At 37.5% G+C, this 6,276-nt stretch overlaps 1 protein-coding gene across 1 annotated transcript in view; it reads left to right on the forward strand.

Annotated features, from left to right (window-relative positions):
• The window catches only part of palm1b (paralemmin 1b), a gene marked incomplete in the record, with an annotated part of 51,008 nt that extends 49,185 nt beyond the window's left edge, over positions 1 to 1,823 (forward strand). The window contains 1 exon segment of the mRNA XM_014021289.1: positions 36 to 1,823.
• Between the last annotated feature and the right edge of the window lie 4,453 nt (positions 1,824 to 6,276).

Raw genomic sequence — 6,276 nt, forward strand, 5'->3', positions numbered from 1 at the left:
GTGTGTGTGTGTGTGTGTGTGTGTGTGTGTGTGGGTGTGTGTGTGTGTGTGTGTGTGAGGACACACCTGCGCTCCTGCAGTGCGGTGTGCCCGTTGCATGAGTCCGTATTCTCAAATGTATGTAAGTGTGTGTTTGTGCGGCGGTGAGCGTCAGCACTGAAAAACAACAAGTCAATAAACAAAGAAGGAGAGCCGAGACGAGCTCCAGCAGCCAGAACCACAAAGACTCATAAGTACACTTCTTACTATATTTACTTTCTCTGTATTTGTCTTTTGATTTTTATTGATATTTTTCTATTTTTCTGTCCTTGACATTTATATTGTAGCCTATCCAGTGTGTATATCTTTATTATGGGACTGTGTACTGTTTGTTCATCGTTCGTATTGGCTGAAGGAAGAAAAAAATTAAACAAAAATGTATTCGCTCTCTGGATTGTACTGCTACCGAGTGGGGAAAATCTGGAAACTTCAAATCCAAAACTATGAAAGACACAGATGCTTAAAAATACATATATATATATAAATACATAAATATATTTCTGTGTGTAGGCCAACCAACTATTTATCAGTCAATTTCATATTGCAATATTGTCTAAGATATTATTTTAATAGTATTTTAATATATTGATATGAAATTATGTTTTATACAATGTATTTATTGTTTTGCTGGTTTTTTTGTTTTGTTTTGTTTTTGTTTTGTTTTTGTCATCTCAGACCATTAACTGCATGTAAGCTTTAGCACCATCAGAGCCCCGCTCACATGTCTGTGCTTTCTTAGACACGTATGTTTAATCACACGAGTCCTTCTGTCCATAATGGTGAAATTGAAGCTGTGTTAAAGTAATGCTTTAGTTTTTTTTTAAAGGAAAATACACAACAAAGAGGCAAATTCAACCACTGATCAAGTCGCAGATCACGTTAGCTTGTTGCTAGTTCACATGTATATGATCACAGCTTTTGTTTGTTGAATAAGTTAGATAGAATTTAAGATTTTTAAATTTCACGACTCTGTTGTTGAAAAGGTTTGAAGTGACTGTTTGAATGTTTTGAAGAGTTATGTGGGGATTTTTAACAGTTAACATCTTACCTGTTGTAAATGGCTTTTGAACAACCTCAGAAGAAAATGAGTTTATTTCTAAGCGGACTGATGAGCTAATGGCTAGTCTGAGTGGGGCTGCTATGTGCACTTTTAGGAATGCTTATCACCCACTGCCTTTCATGTCGTAGTTTTAGACTAAGATCATTTTACTTCAAGAAATGACAGATTTATATCCGATTTAGTCTAACCTCCAAAATAACCTTATCCACAATCTGTTATGTCACGCTCCAAGTGTGTTTATAATGACTCTCAGCTTCTACCGCAACATGTTACCACAATATTTGTAAAACTGACTTCTATTAGATCATGTCGATTGGTTGTGGCGGCCATCTTGAACTGGATTAGCTCCAAAAGATAATCGGTTCCAGATTTACACCCAGTGATTAAAGTTTCATTAAAACCTGCCCTTGGGTTCTTGAGAAATTTTGCTAACAGACAAACAGGGTTCACTCCAGCATTTAATGCTTGAGTTTAGACAAAGGTCGAGCACAATGGGAGGCACTTGAACTATGAGTTGAGAATGGCTCTCAGCTACAGTCACACCAAATTTTAGCTCAATGTTTGTAAAACAAACTGAATTATACTGTTTTTTGTTTGTTTTTTATTATCAGTTGGCTGTGGCGGCCCTCTTGAACTGTGTTGACTTTAAAATGTATTTAATTGTACATATATATCCAATCATTGCTTTCTGAAAGTTTCAATAAAATTAGTCTAGTTCAAGAGATATTTTGCTACCAGACAGTTGAGTTTATTTTGTAAAAATAATGTATACACAAATATAAAAAGTACATACATCAAAAATACTTGGTTGACTCAAGGAAGTTAAACACTTATTTCCATTGTGTCGACATTATCTGAGGCAGGCGGTAATCCTAGAATCTGAATTTACGATAATCTGAAACTGACAAATAAATAAATTAATGGCATAAACTTAAACCTGGCTCCGAGTGGACTAGCCGTTAGCTTGTCAATTTTGTTAGAATAACACTTCGTTTCTCCATTTAAAGAGCTATCTACTGCAGGTAAGATATTACTTGCTCATAGCCTTTCTACAAAACTCTGCTTCAAAATAGCTGAACGATCCCTTGAAGTAATTTTGTTCTTTAACCAGTAGCGTTGATGTAAATCTTACTGAGGTAGCACTGCATGGAGCCTTGCAGCTTTATAACTCGTCACCTGTTTGGTCCATTTTAAGTAAAATCGTTTTCACTTGGAGGTCAATTCAGGGGTTAAATTGGGATTTGGTCCACCTTACTGAGATAGGGCTGACTTGTTCAGCTCACATGACAAAAACAAACAGAAGCTTTTTGTTGATGATGAACCAAAAAACAAAAACGTAACAATGTTGTCTTTTTACTGTGATTTTCAGCTAGTGGGTGGGTGTTTGTCCTGCTCGCTCCCAGTTTAACCCCTGATTTTCTGTGTGTGAACCTGGGCCCAGTCACATCTGCAATCGCTGACACAACATAGGAGCGTTTGAAAATACTTATTCTCAAAACTTTTCTCTTTGGAGACATGAAGTCTTCCCTGCCTTAAAGGGATAGTCTGGTGTTTTTTATCGAATAGTTATATAGAAAAAGGTGTTGAAGTCTTCCTCTATGCTAGGCTAACGGCTAGCAAAACTGAAAAACCCTTTTTATATCGCTTTTTACAAGCTCATAATATAACTTTTTCTCAAAAATGTTATACAAGTGTAAAATAATGCTTTATTAGCTCATAATAAAACTTTACACTTTTGCACATCATTTGTTCATTACTCAGCTTCCGGTGGGTTGATACGTTGAGCAGCCATGGAAGACGGACAGTTCTACAAAAAAAAATGGATGTTCAAACTAAGTAGAAGTAGTTAAACATTAGCTAACATAGCCTTCTATCACACAAATATGTAATTTTTAAGAAAGCTGTTTTACAAATTTAAAAATATATACATGTAAAAAGATTTTTTGATTTAGCTAGCATTAGCCTAACCCTAGCCTAGCATAGGACTCCCCAAATGGTGAACTGCAAACACAAAATGAGCCTGATCTGGGACCAAAATTAGTTGTTAATTTTTCTTTTTAGTCTGCACAGCATTTACAATGATTCATTCTCGGCTGCACAGTTTCTTATGGAGCCCACGAGGGGACACGGGAGATTATTTTTCTTTTGCGTTCCCATGCAATAGTATTGCGTTACCTCGCAATACCTTTTGCGTTCCCTCGCAAAAGTAGTTTATCACTATTGTGCCTGCCGGTGTTGTGCGAATTTCAGTTCCCCCTGTGAAAATCTGTTCCCCCTTGTGGTTAACCTTAGAGCAGTGGTTCCCAAACTTTTCAGCTTTTGACCCACAAAATAACAGTAGCAGAGACCTGTGCCCCCAACTATTTTAGGATGATAAACATTTGTATCAGGTCAACTAAACATGGGCATAGTAACAATATAGCCATTTTAAATACACTAACCTCACTCCTTTGTAACAACTAAGGYAAAAATGTAATTAATTCTGAAAATCTTTTCAGGACCCCACCTTGATGTTTCGGGACCCCACTTTGGGTCTTGTCCCCAACTTTGGGAAACACTGCCTTAGAGAATCACTGGTCCAGGCATAATGTCAGACCAGAGGGAGGCGCTTCCAACACAGGGGGAACAGATTTTCACAGGGGAACTGAAAATCGTACAACACCGGTTTATTAACAAACTCGCATGTTCACCATTAGCGAGTTAGCCTACTGCTTTAATTCAGCTTGAGAATGAATATATCACACAACCACGCATGGAAGTATGTCATATGCCGATACTTTAACACAGTGCAACCATGCAACATTAATGTCAATTCAAGAACATGTGGCGACAGATCATGTTTTGGTAACCGGATATTTCAAAATAAAAGTCTGATTTAATTCAGTTCATATTCAAAACAAACTTCTGCGTTGGAATGTAAAACAAAATTGCGAGGTAACGCAAAAGTATTGCGAGGGAACGCAAAGGTATTGCATGGGAACGCAAAAGGAAAAAAAATCCCCCGTCCCCTCGTGGGCTCCGTAGTTTCTCGCATTTATGGTAAATATTTTTCAAATGTGCAGCTTTTCTAGCATTATGTATTGACCACATCTGGCCCTGAGTTTCCCTCTACTCCTCTGCAGAGAGAAGCTTGTGGCCTGAAAAAAAAACTGTGATGATTGAGAGAACTAGCCTGGCCGACTGCACAGAGACCACTGGCCTAAAGGAAGACTTCATCTCTTTTTTTCATATAACAAATTCAGTTTTGCCTAGCATCCAATGATTTATTTATTTGAAATTAAAAGTTGCACAAATACTTGATATTTCTGAAAAAATTAAAATGCCTCATAATAAAGCACTGATTACTAACTAAACAAAAGTAGACAACTGACTCGTTTCATTTCAGCCACATTACACACATTCTGGGTCCACGTTTGCTCCTTCACACCTTCCATTCACCCCCTCTTTAACCCTTCATCGTCACTGTCAGAACATACCCTCTATGCTTCGACACCCGCCGTTGAAAAACTTTAAAAGTTGGTGCTAACGCAAAGCTCTCCGTCCACCAACTCTCCCACCGTTCTCTCTTACTGGCGAGGCGTGCTCCTCCTGCTGCCTCCCACTGCTCCACGTTGGATAAGAGACATGTTTTCTACCTTTAGTGCCAGATGCAAGTCCTGCCTGCATTTCCCACCGGTGAAGTGATCTCTTCTTACATTCCTACAGGAGGTCAACAGGTTGGATACTTTCCTTGTGTACACTTCCACTGCAGTTCTACAACTTTTTCTCCTACTGACCTTTTTTTTTAATCTTTCTGACCTCTTTGCAGGGCTGTATTTTTTAAAAATGGCTGCATCTCTGTACTGTTGGTAACTTTGTTTTTTAAGTTTCCCATTGGAATATTTTTAGGTTTTTATTTTATTTTCATTCTTGCTGTGCTCCTTTTCATGAGGATCCACTGGACAACACTGCCTTCTACTCTGAAGGAGCACTACACACGATTATCTAACACTTACTTTTTTACAATTAATACCCATAAATAAATGCAGCTTGGATGACAGGTAGCATGCAGACTACTGTTGTACTGTTTGTATTCTGTATTAACTTTTGTTTTTTTATTTTATTTTTTTATTCCCCACATAAAATAAATCATCCAAAGTTAAAGATTTTGGAGAGGATGCAAACTTTATGCAGCAGTCTAACTGGCAGCCTATGTACATAGAGAACACACACATGTCTATATGCACCTGTATACAAAAGAAATACGTGTCAATTTGGTGGGCTGCAGCTTTGCTTAATAGTGGGTCTCTGGTATGGCATCAGAGGGAAAAAATGTATTAGATCAATGCTTGTTCATCTATTCTGTGATCATCTAAGTGTTAAATCTTGAATAAAACTACTGTTTGTTAACAGCAAGTCAGTTAACTTTGTACATAATTAAATAACTGTGTGCACATAAAGCCGTCGATTTAAACTTTTATCTAATAAAGTCAAATGAATTCACAATTGTCAAACAATACAGTTATGAAATTTGCTAATATAAGGAAGCTGATATTTACATTTCCATCTGAGACAAAATGATGAAGTTTACTTTCTGTTACCCACCTCAAAAGATTGTTTCATGTGGTAAAATGATGAAGTTGTAGCCATTTTGATGTAAAATAACTTTTTTTTCCCCTAATATCATGAGAAGCCATGCTCAAACTAATGTTAACAGTGGTGGGCACAGTTACCCCTGCTAGTCCACTAAAAAATAATAGCAAAGCTAACATTTTGTTGTCTAAAGTAATAATTTGTGCTAACTTTGGAAACTGTTAGCAGGCCAATAGCTTCAGGTAGTCATTTCAGCTGACTTTAACCTCTTTAAGTCTAACGAAAACAAAACAACTATCCCCTCACACATGCCTGCTTCATGCACCTGGTGTGTGTGTGTGTGTGTTTTAGCATCTTAAGCATTTTGTGTGTACTTAATCAAAAAGAAAAAAATTGTATAGGTCTTCTGGACGAGTTCTTCTCTAAAGAAAACGTTTCGTCTCTCCTCCAAGAGACTTCTTCAGTCTGAGAGTTTCAGGCAAAATTCAGGCTTTTGAGTCCTGCCTCCATGTGACTGATACTCACATCACATGGCTATGATAAGGCAGTGGATGTGGTCTGTGCAAGATTAAAATCAGACACCACTCTCAGCAGCAGAACCACAC

The sequence above is a fragment of the Austrofundulus limnaeus genome, unplaced genomic scaffold (assembly GCF_001266775.1).
Source record: "Austrofundulus limnaeus strain Quisiro unplaced genomic scaffold, Austrofundulus_limnaeus-1.0 Scaffold286, whole genome shotgun sequence".
Classification (NCBI taxonomy): domain Eukaryota; kingdom Metazoa; phylum Chordata; class Actinopteri; order Cyprinodontiformes; family Rivulidae; genus Austrofundulus; species Austrofundulus limnaeus.